This window comes from Anabrus simplex, chromosome 2, assembly GCF_040414725.1.
Source record: "Anabrus simplex isolate iqAnaSimp1 chromosome 2, ASM4041472v1, whole genome shotgun sequence".
NCBI lineage: Eukaryota > Metazoa > Arthropoda > Insecta > Orthoptera > Tettigoniidae > Anabrus > Anabrus simplex.
The window spans coordinates 1037993609-1038011154 of NC_090266.1; positions in this window are offsets into that span (position 1 = coordinate 1037993609).

The following is a 17546-nucleotide window of genomic DNA, read 5'->3' on the forward strand; positions in this document are numbered from 1 at the left end:
TAACACAACGGCGGAGTGTTAATATACACGCCCGACGTGTTTCGCGTTGTCTGGCCCGTCCGAATCACGTCGCACTCTTGAAGAGTTTATCATGATGACGGTTCGATTCCTACCATACAGGCTCCATTGATTTATTGTTACTTCCTTGTACTGCTCGTAACACAGTAGCGTAACTCTGCATTTACTGTTTTTACGAAAAGAAAGTATTTCCTCCTTAGAAAAACTATTTACTATTTAGACTTCACAACTATAGATCACAAAATCTCAAATCGTAACATGATTTGGAATGTTCAATTTTACTCTACTAACTGGAGCAGATTAAGCTAAAGCTCAGATTCTAGTTTTACATGACACTTCATGTCATGATCATAGTCACGGTACCTCCAGTTTTACGTGGAATCTGAACCAATGAGACGAGACATTTAATTTCAAAATTCCCACATGGTATTGGCCGGGATTCGAATCGTGCTCGTCTTGATAAGAAGCCAGGAGCTCTCACACTTTTAAATGCGATTATATGGGAGCTATTATTATATCTTAAACAGGATATAGTAGTGTGAAATCGAAATTAGTTTTAACACCCGTTGTGGTTAGTTGCAACCTGTTGCAAAATGCCCCTTACGCATTCCTTGAGAGAATTGGCCGTCATTCACAAATAAAAAACGGAGGCTAAAGCACTTATTGCAGATTTGAACTAAAATAATTTCCCCCTCATTTTGATATAAAACTAGGACAATAACTCTAAATGATATTATGTACCAAATAAAAGAAAAAGGTCAAAAAGTTACTCGCCAAGCAGAAAAATGGACAAAGTCTCAGAACACAACACAAAACGACCTTATATTCTGACATTTGTACTCAAACTGAAGGTCTAGAGTAGTTGCACGAACTGTCACAGTGTGGCAGCATTTGATTCGAAATTTCCGAAAAAAACTTAAGTGTTGCAACCTAACCCTGATGCAACAAGCCTCGGTGTCCCCTACCAGAGCAACTCAGAAGGAAAATGAAGGAAGGCAACAAAGCGGTAGCTGCTTCCACCATAGTGCTTCCTCCCTGCGAATGTATTTATTACATAGAGAATGTTAAGTAATTATTTTAATAAGTCAGGGCAAAAACATGCCTCCTTCACGTTAGTTCTTTCACAATACAATATATAGTACATTATAATGTTCTTTAAACACGAGGAATTATGCGTGTCTAAGAGGGGGAGTGTTCACTTCTTGTAAGTCCATAAGAGCAGTACTGTTTTATTAACATGGAATGAGCTATAGGATCTACATTCTCTTTGTAGGGAACTCTGTTTGTAAAGGATAGTACCTTTACCCTTATTAATGCCAAAGACTTAAACATTTGTGAGGCTAAAAGTCTTGTGCGAATATAGAAGTCCTCTCCCACCAATGACTGTGAATTGCCCAAGATTTTAAGCTTGTCCATTTGCTATCTACCATCGTTGTTGTTGTTGTTTTCTCTTAATAGTTTAATATTATTCAAATAATAAAATAAAAATAATGTTTAGTAAATTTTGCTATCACAATTTAAATTGTGGTTCATGCTTTTTTCAGTCATTCAACCTTCACGTGAACGAATGATAGTTTTCAACATTACGCCATCTAAAATATACTTACATTATTCCACAGTTTAAATGAGTTGGCAATCTGTGGTCCACTAAAAACAAGGTAACAGTCTGAAATATTCATTTTTTCTTCCGAAGGTTTGGAAAGGTTGGAAACCTCCATTGAAGGTCCTCTGCACGGTGACACGACTGAGAAACCAAGAGATCTTAAATTTATTCGTAAGACCAGAAATTTACCTTCGAAATTGTACATGTATTCAATATTTAGACACCTCATGTCCAAAGAAGAGTCTCGCCTTTTGAAACAAGGACATTTTTGAAAATTTTCAGTATGTTAGACCTACAAATACCGTTCTGTATCCTTCTGAAATTGCGGCGTTCAATTTTCTCACAGAGTTGTATGCCAGTGATATAAGCGGATGCCAAAAATCTGGAACACCGAGTTGGAATTTTTGTGCAGTAAAACTGTTCATCATCATGAGACAGAACAGCTACAAACCGATGTAAATGCATTAACTATATCTATGTATAACCCCAACATTTTCCCAAATACATTGCACCCTGGTGGGGGTGTGATAGGCGTCATTCGATTGTAATTAATTATGGAGGAATTCATATTTCATTTTCAGAGGCAAGAATATCTTACTTTATATATTGTACGGACCAGGCAGAATGATATGGTGAAACCTACCACAGACCGATGTCTCCACTAAGATTAAGAAATACAATGGCCAGCAGAATTAGCTTTCTCAGAAATTGTGACAAGGTTGCGATAGTTTCGGGACTCAGCCTTTGAGCGGGTACATCATGGCGCCCAACTAAGTGTCGGATTGCATCATTGATAAACCCAATCGGGGGACTTATTGTATTAAGGATCGCACCGGGGTTCGAAATTATCATTAATTGTAATCTGATTAAACCCAATTGGGGTATTTGAATTAATTATAGACCGCATCACGGCTTTGCGTTGTTGGGAAGCATTTATTCAGATTTAGGAAGGTAAATTTAACTAATGATGGCATCATCCAGTGTAAGAGATGACCTCATTATTATAATACTTTCTTATTAAAATATGTGTTTACATTTCACTTGTTTTTATTCTTATTTCATTTATTCTGTCATTGTTTTCTGACACTTATTAACATAGCATAGGCTAGTTGTAATTTCCGAACGGGGCTCATTTGACAGGATGATAGAAGAAGGTGTTGGGCTCATCAGTTTGTAATATAATTTTTTTGACTGGAGTAATTGTTGATGGTGCGATTTTATATCTGCGAATGTGGGGGCTCCAGGCTTTGGTCACCAAAGGGTCGGTAGGAGGAGATTGTAGTAACAAGGAGAATATGGTAATAATTATACTGAGTACCAAACTCCAAGTTATACAGGAGTGAGAACTGGAACTGTGTCGACGAGAATTTATTAATTTCAGATTTAAAGCTACGAGATTGCTGTGTGTCATGGCAAAATTTTAGGTGGTGTTTGACATTACAGTTTCAAAATTATTTTTTATGTGTGTCATATGCGCATTTATCATGGATGAAACAAAGCAAGATTTGTTGTCTTTATGCTACTCGTTATTTGATACGAGTGATTGAATTTGAATGGTGTTAAGAAAATAGAAATTCAATTCGAGTAGGGAACCGTTATATGATAGGACCTTGACCAACTGATAAACGTAGTGCTGTAGGGCGAGGAGCCGGTTGGCCCTCATTTTTTATTATATAAATTCATGTCAAAGTTAGAGGGGGAGAAATCCCAGGATGGACATATTGGAGAGGATGAATCGATTACGACGGCTCTTCAGTTTAAGTCGTTAGAAAAGTCTAATGAACAGTCCAAAAATTCTTTAAAACAGTCTATGGAGCAAAATAATGGTTCCTTAAAACAGTCGATTGAACAATCAAATCGGGCTATCGAACAAACTAATAGATTTATAGAACAGAGTAATAAGACTATGGAGCAGGAATTTGAACAAATGCGGATCACTTGTGATAATAGTAGAATGGAGTTAGCGGAGCAAATAGGTGAAACGCGGACCGCGTGTGAGAAATACGAACGGGAATTTACCCGAGGGCTGGACCAGGTACGCGAGGCGTGTCATAAAACGAAGGGAGAAATGAAAAACCATTTCGATTCAAGTCTTATCCGAGTGACCGAGAGGGTTGAGCGAGTTAGGTCCGAAGCATTGGAGGATCGTAATGAGATCAGGAAAAGGCTAGTGGCAGGACTCAATGAAATTACGACCCAGATGTCAGCTGATCGTGATGAGTCAAAAGCGCAGAATGAAAAGATGCGAGAGGAGTGTCGGCAAGGACGCGAGAAGATTAGGTCTGAGATCCAAGGCCATGTCGTCCAAGCTGCACGAAAGGCCGACGAAATTGTGGAAACCGTGGAAACGCTACGTACAGACCACAAACGTACAGAAGCGAAGGTTTCGGTTCTGGAGTCGGAAGTTGAATCCCTCAAAAGTAATCGAGAGGTTTCAACAAAGTTATAGGATGCGGGAGTCAGAATCGAAAGCTTAGATCACAGGTTCGAGGTTTGCGAATAAATAACTGATAAGCTAATCAAGGCAACCGAAGCGCTTGAAATACGGGAGCCGAAAACCGAAGATTTGGAAAGAAAACTAGGCAGTAAACTGGAGGAGTGCGTGGAGAGACAGTTTAAGACTAAGTTCATTGCGGATGTCAACGCGGACAAGATAGATGAACTGAGAAAGGAAATTGAACTGTTAAAGGCGCACGAGGGCTCGAGATTTTAACTTCGAGTATAGGGACGTCGAGACCCCAGAGAACAGAGGGTTGAACAGGATGAAGGAGGAAAACTTGGCAGCCGATACGACAGCTTCGAAACTCCACGTGGGAGACGGATCATCGTCGGCCTCTACAAACCATGCTACGTCTCCTGTAGTTCATTTTATTAGGATGTCAGATGACAATCCTCCCAAGTTCGATGCTCGAGGGCAGATAACGCACAAATGGTTCATTAGGGAGATAAAGAATTACATCCAAGAGCATGGGATACCTGCCGAAAACAACTACGGACAGTGGAAAAATTCTTGGACGGAGCGCCAGCGATTTGGTTCAGGGCGTTTCTTTATACCTTAGATGACTTCATGGGGATCCGCCAAGCCCATTTACAAAAGTATTTGAGTATGGAATCGCAGCAGAACCTCAGGTTAGAGTTGTACTCGAGACGATACTCTACTTCTGCGCCAACAAAGTATTCCGAGTACTTCACCGCACAATTTTATAAGATGCAAGAGTTGGAAAACCCGGTCTGTGAGACCGAGCTCATAAGTGCCATTGCGAAGCAGTTGCCGTTCGAAATTCAGCGAACGCTGATTGCTTCTAATGTACGCATGGCAGTACAGGCGGAAGGTCTGTTAAGACAACTTGGCCAGGCGACCCATCATGGAAATGGTAGGCACCAAAGATCGTCAGAGCCGCAGGTCAATAATAGAGAAATGGTGACAAGCCCGAAAACAGAGTCCACTAGAGACCAGAGCACGAACACCAGTCGTGAACTAACGAGTTCTAATCGGGAAGGCAAGAGAACGTATGAGCAGAATTGGCAACACAGGCCGTAGAACCACCGAGAGGCATTTCAGGTGAAAGGAAGACCGCAGTACCGGGGAAACTTCCAGAGAGTTAGGGGATACTAGGATATGATGGAATGAGAAATGACAGTCGGCCTTACCCGTACCCAGGGCGGAACCTAGCCAAGCAAAGAGATCGTCATAATGCCTATAACCAATCAGAAAATCGACAGCAGGAGAGCAGGAGAGATATTAATGAAATCAACAGGAGATGGAAGAAGACGAAGACGAGGCAGAAGAAGAGGCGGAAGGATAAGAAGAAGAAGATGCTGAAGGAGAGGAAGAAGCCTTGGAATTAGATGTCCAAATGATCCGGCCTACATTAATAGCCAAACCATGCTCGGAATGTGGAAATCCAGATAGCGATGTCCTGCAATTCATAGAAATGATTCGTCAATTAGAACAAGAGAACGAGGCACTTCAAAGAGAGAATCATCAACGACGGAACGAGATTGTTAAAGCCAAAAAACTGATAGAGTTTAGAAGGATGTCCGAAACCAATTGATGACGCTATAGTGTTTCCAAAGTTATTAAAAATTTCATGTATGCATGAAATTTCTCAGAAATTGTGACAAGGTTGCGATGGATTAGGACCGTAACACCCCCTGAGATAAATGCTGGTTGGGACTCAGGCCTTGAGCGGGTACAATATGTTTTGCTAGACACATTTTGCCATCAACCTGTGTCAACATATATAAACGAACGGTCGTTTTCAACATTACGGCGTCTAAAGTATATTTGCATCATTTATGCTTGTTGTTTAAAGGGGCCTAACATCTAGTTCATCGGCCCATTTAGATTGTTCCGCAGGTTAAATGAATTGGCACTCTTTAACACACTATACGCAGGAATTGCATTCCAAATTCAGAAAATGTGTTGGGACTGTTTAAACAATGCATTGAATACCGGAACTAGCTTGCAAACTGCTGTAATTATTCAGTACAATAATAGAATAAATTAGAATAGAGCAATGTGTAAGGAATATTCGCAAGTTACCGGAAACTACTAGCAAACAGCAATATTCAATACGATAATATACTGAAGTAGAATGGAGCAATGTGTAAGATATTGTTACAAATAAAACGGCGTCCGTTTTATTACCATAATCTATTTCAGGATAAGCCAATAAATGTATATACACACACACATATATACACACAAGTCTATTCAACTATGAATGGCCACATTTACTAATTATTGTCTATTTACAAGTTTCTCTTCCTTATGGCACAGCAGGCGTTCCGGCCAGTTCTTATACCAGGGACGACTAATGTTTACTTTCATTTCCCCAATCCCAGCCTCCACATGTTGCAACTATGTGTAGATCGCTGGATCTGAACAGAGGGCTACGGGCCACTCAGCAAGCAATGACTGTTCATTGGTTCGACTCAGGAGACTGTCCAGTTACTCACACAGTCACATGCAGTGAAAAACTTAACAGGAACAGTTCAACAATATTCAACAGCAGGACGATATAAACACAGGTCCATTTACTCTCACACTCCCGATAGCGGCTTCGCTACACAAACACAACAGTACTCTCAGGCAGCACACAGTTTTCCGCCGTCTCTAGCCCACCTACTCACTGGACTATCCGACACCAGAACTACAGCTCGTGGTTCAGACGTCGGTGGAACATTAGCGACAGCCAGCACCTCTGTCGGCCTCAGCCCAGTCACCGAACCCCAACACACTGAGTCTCACACTGACTCCACCACGAAGTCCAACACTGACCGCGAGTCCAGCACCAACACTGACTATATCTCCACCACGGAGTCCAACTCTAACTGTCCACGGTTAGCCTCCATTTTTATAGCCCGGGTAATAGGAACCAGAACATTCGCGAGGTTGATAGAGTAAGAACATTACCGTTGCATCTCCAAGAAACTCACAGGTAAGGCAGTCGACGAGAACAAGTACCGAAAGGGGCTACCACAGGGCTGACACGTGACAATATATTCATAAGTTAATTGAATATCATGTTGTCTTCATCACCCTGAGTGGCTTTCGTACTTTCATTAATTTGAACACTTTACGTTTAATATATTCGTTGGTGTATTCCGAACGTCGTCGTTGTCGTCATCGTCGTAGAGGGGTTCTAGTTTTATAGCAGTTGAATAACCAAAGTTAAAATTAGAAAGCCCTCTCTCCTTCCGTCACGTAAATGTACGTACGCCACTAAGCATGGTAACAACCTTTCCTCTAATCTAGGGTGATCGTAGGTCCCTTATTTTACGGAATTGTTCCTTATAAATTCTGTAAGGTGTCCCGTTGTCCTAGTAAAAGATATACGACACGCACATTGTCACGTTTCTTAACCATGCCACATATTTTAAAATAAACTATATTTACCACAAGGCTCTGGTGTATTTTTCTCATTGTGTAAATTACAGTTTGTTTGGTTGGCACTAAATCTAACAAACCAGTGAGATAGACGTGTATAAAAATGTAAAACTGGTAACTTATAATCCTGCAGCTTGATCATTGTTTTTGCAACACTTGATACTTTCATTGTATGTATGTTCGGTATTCAGCCCGAAGGCTGGTTTGATCCTCTGCAGCTCCGCCAACAGCTGTCATAGATGGCCTAATGTACTGGAATTGGGCCGCTTCTATTTTTAATAATAATAATAATAATAATAATAATAATAATAATAATAATAATAATAATAATAATAATAATAATAATAATAATAATAATCGGTACCAGTTTTCTATAAATAAATGTTACTCGTTGTGAGGTCTGTGATTCGAGTTAAGAAATTTTAATTTTAAATAGGATCTAATAACCAACGGCAGTCGAACTGTCCCGTAATTCCATGCCTGTAATCTGGTCACGCTACGTCTAACCAGACCTCAAAGTTTCCTGGAAATGCATCTCCCTTAATTTGTGTGTGTAATGAGCTTTAAAGCAACCCATTTAAAATGTCCTTTAGTACTTTTCTATGTACCATTTTAAGGCGCCATATTATGGATGTCTGTGCTGCTCTCTTGAGGCGTGCAAACTAGCTGTCATAGTAGGAGTGGAAGTTGGTCCATCCCTTTTGAACATCGTATCAGAGAAAATGTAGCAATAGCATTGTACATGTAAAGTCGGGGCTTACAAAATTAATTCTAACTACTGTATTTACAAGCAATGGAGCATGAGAGGTACTTGCCTTCATTTATAAAGGTTACTGTATAAGGCCGCTTGGTGTCATTCCCGTCCTTGCTCGAATCTTCCTGGTCAGATTGACTGCTAGCCATCTTCTCTGTGGGTGATCTGAAAATCTAAAGCGGAATATAAAATAATAGTCATTAATAAAATGATTAAAATGCAGCTCTATATATTGGTTCATAATTAAAATAGGGTTCATTCAGTAACACTTAAGTCATCACCGCTCCTAATGACTACATTTTCGGCTTAAAGACACCAGTTACAAGAAGCAAAATAGATCGATTGATACTGTTATACTTTCCAGGGAATAAACTTGGAATCCATTCATCTACAATAGTGACACTGAAAAAATATGCAGGGTCACATGGGGTTACAGTGGGAATACAGATACTGTGGACAGTGCTTAAGATACTACCCAACAAGGTTTCTTTATAACAACATAAACAGATGAAAACATGGTATCTGTTACCGCAAATTCTTGACTTTTGAATAATGCATAGTAACATAGTAAGCTATAAGATGAAGAATTAGAGTATGTTAGGTAGAACTCACACTTTTAATTAAAACTTTTAGTAGAAGGACAAAGTAAGTTGTAAAGCAATTGTGCTATGTCAGCATGTTCGCACGAGGTCATTGACCCCTAGTAGTGTACCTATGGGTTTCTTAACCCCTAGTATTATACCTATGGGGGTTCGTAGCAGGGTTCAATGAACTCTCGGTTAGGTTAGGACGCAGAATAGCGTTATAACCTTGCGTACGAGAGCAAGCCTATCCTCACAGACTCCATTGGAGGGGCTTAATTGGTCAGGGAATGATCTGGGGTTCTTTTGAACCCTAGGCGAGGTAATGTTGTCATACCATACGTACGAGGGCAATGCTAACCTCACTGGCTAACCTGGAGTGTTTTGGGCCTATAGGCGAGGTTATGACGTCGTACCCTTACGTTCGATGGCAATTATGACGTGTTAACCTAACCTTGCGCACGAACGCTAACCTAACCTCACAGAGGCTCTTAGTCGTCTCCCTTTGGAGGAGTGATGAAGCTGTGACGTATAAGCGGGGGTGATTTTAAAATGCATGCCTATCTTTACATAACCGAACGCACAGGCCTTCTCCTGACAGAGCTGTGACGTCACAGCGTGACAAATGACTATCAGATCCCGCTAGACATATCAGTGCACTCTCGTGGCGACTTCGTGAGTTACTCTAATCAAAAGACTATCGGATACTGCTAGAGACAGAGCAGTGCAACCTCGCCGCGACTTCGTGAGTTACTTAAATAAATGACCACTAGAACCCGCTAGAGACATAACAGGGGGGAATAGCTAGTGCGTATGTGCGCATGTACATCAGCGTGAGGTACACTCTGAGTCCGAGTTTGCAGTTTATTGTACAACGGATTACCCACGCACTCTGATAGCCGTGGGAGAAATAGGATTGCTGGGGGCGTTATCTATCTAAAGAGATGACAAGCAGTTCTCCATCCTTAGGATAGGTTTCGCATGCATGTATGCATGACGGATGATATAGGCGCTAATTTCAAACTTTTGTATGCATGTGTTACGAAGCAAAGGGATACTGTGCGGTCGATATCGAAAAGAGATGACTAAGGGAGGTTGGATAGGAGCATGGTAAGAGACGAACAACTGTTGTGATAGAAGGAGAGCTAGAAGTTCTTCAGCCTACATTTTAATTAAAATAAAATGGCGACGACTAGGAAAACATTTGATAGGTGTGAGGAGGCAACGGGAATGCAATAAGTAGAACATTTTAAATTTAATGAAATATTGATTTTGTAATTACTTACAAAATTAAACAAACTACAACTGGTTATACTACAGTCTTTGTTACTGCCGATTTAACATCTTGCTGTGAAGAGGTAGCATGTTTCCAAAATTGTAATGCCCCCGACAACATTCAAATTAAACAAAACATTTATTGTTTACGAAGTTAAATTTTAAAGACTTAATATACTATGCATGTTGTGCTTCGCAAAGAAAATGATGCAGTTCTTATCTGATGCCATTCATGTGTTTAGTTCCTTTCTGAAACGTTATAAGGTACTGTAAAGAAGGGGAAAAGTTCATCCATACACTGTCTCCTACAGTTTACAATCATCGGATTAGGTCCGTTGCAATCGCATTCGATGTGATTTTCACTTCGATGCTTGTAATGTCGTCGACAGCGTCTGCATGAAACTACATCAACTGAGATCTTACTATGGAGAGGTAGAATGTCCTAAAAGCATCTACGAAAGGAGCAGCGTACCTAGAAAAAATCCAGGCGGTAAATACTGAATCAGATATTTTTGACATCTGATATAAGGTTCTATATTTATTGAACATCCCAATAGCCTCACTTACTCGAGTGAGGTAAATAAGATGTAGCGTATTAGTTTCGCTGGTAGGCGAATAGGATGCACATTCGCAGTTTTGTTTGTTATCAAGACGATTGTCTGTAACCGTGTAGTCTTTTTCTTCCTTCCGTTCCGTACTGTACGGTGTAGAAGCACACACTAATCATCATGATGAAGGGTTATCCTTATTTATAGTCTTGTAACAATATTCTTTGGTGGATGGCAAGTGACACCACTCACATGAATAATTAGACAATAGGCTGTTGTGTTAGCAGGAATATTTTCAGATGTTTCAAGTTCTAAACGATTATGGACACGAGATTCTTTTATAGATTCTTCATGATAAGAGCAGTCTATAACTAGAATCGGTGTTTTATTTTTAAATTCTTCAGACGAAAATAGTGAACGATCTTCTTTCTGCTAATACGATGATTGGAATTTACAAAACCTGTCATAGAGCAACCCAAATTTATTTCTCTCAAAATTAATGTCCATGTTTTCGTAGTGATACGTAATTCGGCTGAGATATAGCATAATCTTTCTTAATTTACCGTGATCAAACTGTGAGCTATCTTTTTCATGGTTGAATTTACGATGGGTTTGAAATCAACAAATAATATACAAAGGCTTTGCAGTAAAACGTGACGTTTTAACAACCCAGCTATGCTTGTTTGTAGGTGGTAACACAGGATACTCATAGATAATGGTGTATCAGTTTCGACAATCTGGAGCAATCGAAGTTTTCTCGATCAGATAATGTTACTTCAGGAATCCTCCACAATATATAATGAAGAGTAATTTTCGAGTCTCCTGGCGTTCCTGCTGCTTTATGAAAATTGTAATCACTTCGATCACCGATCAGAATTAGTCCTTGTTTTGCGTTGATTATAATACGTCTAAAATCATCAGCAAGGCCGAGAAAATTTTTTAATAACATACCAGAAGAAATGCATCATCGTCATTAATCGTCCAGTTGTTAGTAGCTTTCGGACACCATCCTGCCATCGGTAAAAGATGACTTTCTCCATAACCATAAGAAGGGTAGAGTTTCATTGCACTCGTAATACCACGATTCTTCGATGTATCTATTTCCACATTATTTATTTCATAACGCGTTTCAGAAAAGAGAAGGGCTACATCATGGTTGTTAAGTTGACTTGTGCTTAGCCCACTTCCATCTGCCTTATGTAGGCTTCCTTCAATATAGAGTTAGTTTTCGTGTGGTAGGATGTATACATCTTGCTGATTAATGATAACGCGAATTTCATTATTGTTATTGAGTCCAAACGTAAAAGGCTGATAAGAATGAAGCTCACTTCGTACTACACCCTCTTGAGTTGCTACCGTGTTCATAACGTCTAGCATTTTCCAAATCTAAATCCTAAATCTTTGAGAATCTGCTTATGGTCATCTGTTAACTCGTTGAGTCTCCGCAAACATGTAGTATGTCTCCTGAATGTATACTCTGTTTTATAGATTTTTCATATTGGTTTAAGATGAAGTTTGTAAGCTACGTACGCGTGTCGAACTAAATTAATGAGCTGATTATATTCATTCACAAGCTTAAGAGTGATCTTACTAATGTATTTTACAGGCACAGGATGATAAAGAACTACTGACAGTTTCTCACGAATAGTATATCCACTTTCCTCTGTAATAATAAAGTCGTGCATGACGTGTGAATTTTGTTGATTACTATAAAAGTCTGTATTAATCATATAAGTGATGTTTACATGATGATCATCGAAGAGTGTTATAGCATGATCAGACTTTAAACGTACATTCGGTATGAGCTCTTTTGGTGAAAATCCAAGCAATGGTCCAATCGAATCAGATTGTGATTTGAAGTCAATCTTGAATGAAGACTCAATGACACATTTATGTGTGACGTTGCTCACAGTAGTTGAGAACTTGTAATTATAATTACTAAAATTATAATCACTAAACTGTTCAATTAACGTACTTTGAATGTAGTCATGGATATCCTCTACTGAATAACTGCCTGACGGTAGCATTAGCACTTACTCATCATAATATAACTTGTTTACGCCTTCACGCACATTTTATATTTTATTGTAGCCTTCAAACGACACAAGTCCAGGACTATGTGGCTGATGACCGAGTTCGATCGGTGGATTAAAGTAGACGGTTGTTTCAGGTCCTTCTTCGCGTACGATGAACTTTTTTGCACCGTTGGTCATCACGTGCACACTGACGCTCTTTGTCTACTGTCTGGGTTTGACATAAGAACATAAGACATTATCATCCGCACATGCATTTATTGAACTTTCTCACACGGTTTTTATTGTAAACAATGTCTGCGCTGCTTCCAAAATAACGTATGAGCTCAAATGGAGGAGGTACCGTCTCCATAGTTATGGAAATATCATACCTAAAATTTACGTTTTACGTAGGCAGCGTAATAAGTTCCGGATCCGCGACAGTTGTCCCAGTTAATTACAGCACTCTCACGTTCAAGTGGGCACACTGGTAGTTGATCGCGTATTTACACACCGCCAAAATAATGAATTCCTAATTGTTTAGCAAACGTAAAATCTCTTCGTGGGTTAGAGCTTGGTGTGGCAGTGCATTTAGTAGACGTTTTCTGGTGATATGCAGTTGCCAAGCCCTTTTTTGTATAGCGCTAGCTTCATGGGTACGCCTTTGCCTCGTAATGCAATTGCCTCCATTATCTTGGTATGGCGTTCACTCTATTTCAACTGTTGCTTCGCTTCTTCAAATCAAATTAAATCAAATCAAATCAAATCAAATCAAATCAAAATCTCTTTATTTGCAAATGAGGTGTCTACCTCGGTGGCAAATGGTACACTAAAATACATTATTGTCAAGCACTAAATTTTAAATTAACAAGAGAAGAAGAAAATATGATACAATTTACGCTAACATTTTTTCTATTAAACACACAGCTCATCCTTAATAAATTTATATTTTTTACAAAATTCTACATATAATATCTCCTGTACTTACAAACATAGTCAGCTCATATATAGTATGCGGAATTACTTCAAATAATACTATACAACTGGTATAAGGTTAAAATTAACATTGCATTTATTTACTTATTTATTTTTTACCCATTTTGGTACCTAAGTAGCATAACGACCTGCTGCGTCTTAATCAGAGCCCCTTTTGCCACCACTTTTCAGAGTTCCTGAAGGGCCTTCACAGCTACCGTAGCGGTCCCAGGGCCCTCGAAGTCCCCACAGTACTTCACCCCTACAGGCAGTCCAATACTTTGGCTGTCCAAACTCCATAGACCAGGGGATGGAATTAATTTATTCACACATATTTTTTATTTACAATAACCTGCACTGGTCGAATGCCCTCTAACATTTCATGTATTTTCTCTGTTGCTGTTTATTCTCTTCTTGAATATCTGTACAGATTTTGGAAAAGGATCTAACACTACCCCTGGCAAACTGTTCCACTCCTTCACGCCTTCCCAATGAATGAAAATTTACCCCAATCGTTTCTGCTAAAATTCCTTCTAATTTTATACTGGTGGTCAGTTCTGCCAATAAAATTATTTTCCAACTGAAGCCTCTCACGGATTTCTCCCCGTCCTTCTTCTCCTGTATAGGCTCTATATAATCCTATAAGTTTACACTGAGTGAGCAAATGTCATGGGATAGCAGTGCACTGATGCGCAGGTGTGTTGTCTGCGCACCAAACGCCCCCTGTGCCAGCGGCAGTTGCATAGGAGACCTGGTGAGCAGTGGCTGTGCATGTGGCAGGTGTAACATTGAGCGTCGTCGTGAGCTGACACCGTTCGAGCGGGGTATGGTGGTCGGTGCCGGACGTATGGGAAGTTCGATTTCGGAAGTGGAGCAGGAATTCGGCTTCACACGATCAACCGTGTCCAGGGTGTACCGTGAATGGTTGAACGCGTCCGTATTTTTTGCAAAGTCGAGCAGATGGACAAAATCACAGTGCAGTTGTAATCAATGAATATCTGCCCTGGCACTCTTCTTAATGATTCTAAGCTAGCACTTTCTTCCTGCAGGTTTATGTAATGAATTGCTACAGTATTTCCCTCTACGTTCCAACGAACCTTCTTCTATATACGTTTCCGCATGGTTCTGGTAGACAATTTGTCCAGGTAAAAACCAGGATGTTAGTTTCCTCATTGCAAAAACTGTTCTTTGTCATCAGTAAACTCAGACATGAACAAAATTGACTATTTGAATTAATATTTCACAACTTGAATTTAAATTTACGACTTAAGTGGACTAGAAGTGATGATAGTGATGAACAGATATTTATTCCTGTCGCGTCGATTCAATTCTACAACGAATTATCACACCAGTTATGTTCATTAATTTAGCAACTAATCAATTTGTCATTCTCGAGGAAAGGTTAGTCCGACGGCCTCTCTATGGGTCTCAACATGATAATACAAATTACATGCTTCATGGTACATAACCTCTGATTATGATTCACTCCTCTCATTTGAGGTTAAACAGTGCTCTCGGCAGTGTTTAAATATGACCGGTTGAACATCAGTTTTAGACAGTGTCTAAGTGATAAATAACGTCTCTGCAATGCGGCAGCCATACTTAGGCATTGTTTAACCGTAGGCGTTATCTGAACACAGTTTCTGCAATCGGCCTTTATAGTTAATTTTGCCTCTCGTTTCGTGGTTAAGCTTCTGTGCAGTGGAAACTTTTTCCCTTGTCATAAAAGAAGAAACTTGTTGACCATAAATCTTCTTTGTCCCTTTGTCTATGTTAATACGTACCGGTACATATTTACACATTTAATTTTATTCCGGGAACTTTGTCTTGACTCTAAATGAAAACAAACCATTTTTTTCTGTAAGAGGCTTTACGTCGCACCGACACAGATACAGTAGGTCTTACGGCAACGATAGGATAGGAATAGGCTAGGAGTGTGAAGGAAGCGGCCATTGCGTTAAGAAATGTACAGCCCCAGCATTGGCCTGGTGTGTAAATGGGAAAACACGAAAAATCATCTTCAGAGCTGCCAGCAGTGGGATTCAAACCCACTATCTCCCTGATACTGGCCGAACTTAAGCGACTGCAGCTATCGAGCTCGGTGATTTTATTGTTTTTATTGTTGTTGTTTCAGTCACCAGTCCGTAGACTGGTTTGATGTGGCTGTCCACTCTACCTTATCCGGTGATGAATTTTCATTTCTACGTAACATCTGCATCCTACATCTGCTCTAATCTGGTTGTCATATTCATACCTTGGTCTACCCCGACTGTTTTCACCGCCTACACTTCCTACAAAAACCAACTGCATACTTCCTGGGTGTCTTAAGATGTGTCCTATCATTCTGTCTCTTCTTCTAGTTAAATTTAACCAAATCGATCTCCTCTCAACAGTTCAATTAATCATCCCTTCATTTGTCATTCGATCTATCCATCTCACCTTCAACATTCTTCTGTGACACCGCATTTCAAAATATTCTATTTTCTTTCTAAACTAGTCATCGTCCATGTTTCACTTCCATACAATGCCACGCTCTAGACGAAAGTCTTCGAAAACACCTTTCTAATTCCTACATCAATGTTCGAAGTGAGCAAATTCCTTTCCTTAAGAAGGGACTTCTTTGCTTGTGCTAGTCTGCGTTTTATCTCCTCCTTACTTCTGCCATCGTTAGTTACTTTACTACCCAAGTAACAATATTCATCTACTTCCTTTAAGACTTCATTTATTAATCTAACATTTCCTGCATCAGCCGACTTTGTTCGACTGCATTCCATTAATTTTGTTTAGGACTTATTTATTTTTAACTTGTACTCCTTACCTTGGACTCTGTCCATACCATTTAGCAACTTTTCCAGATTTTCTGGAGTCTCAGGTAAAATAATATCATTAGCAAATCTCATGGTTTGATTTCCTTTCCTTGGATTGTGATTCCTTTCTTAAATTCCTCATTGATTTTCTTTACTGGCTGTCGTATGTAAACTTGAAAAGGACGGGGGGGGGGGGGAAGTCCAACTTTGTCTCACTCCTTTCTGGATTGCTGCTTCTTTTTCAGAGTCCTCGATTCTTATCACTGCAGACTGACTTTTATACCGACTGTAGATATTTCTCCTTTCTCGGTACCTGATCTCGATCACCTTGAAAAGCTCAAATAGCTTGGTCCAATCAACACTATCAAATGTCTTTTCAACTACGAGCGCCATGTATGTGGGATTGTCCTTCTTAATTCGATACCTAAGATCAGGCATAAAGTCAGGTTTGCTTCACGTGTTTCCACATTTCTTCTGAGGCCAAATTGATCTTCTCCCAATCCAGTTTCAACTTGTCTTTCCAATTTTCTGTAGATAATGCGTGTTAACATTTTGCATACATGAGATAATAAACTAATGGTGAGGTAGTTTTCACACTTGGCAACACCAGCTTTCTTGGGAGTAGAGATAACAACAAAGCAAAAAGGCAAAGTCACCTCCGTACAGGCCATGAAGGCCCTTGGAGGAGTGGAATGTAAAAGCTTCCACCATTGTTAACCTCGGCACATGATGGGGTAGAGTGGTTAGCTCTACGCCCGGACGCCTTTATCCCCAGGAATTAACCTGTTACTCATTTTTGGTGTAGGGTGCGTGAACCTCAGGGCCATATGCACCTCCGGAAGTGGAAATCTCGTTTATTAAATTTTGCGACTTCCGCACGGTGATTCGAACCCTCGTCCTTCCGGGCGAACCGAGCACGCCTTCACCGCCTCGGCCAGGCAGCCCCTAGAGATAACAACATTCTGCCGATAACCGGATGACACTTCTCTTGCCTCATACAACGTACACACTACATGGAATAATCTCTCCATGCTGGTTTCTCCTGACGCAGTCAGTAATTCAGAGGGAATGTCATCAATT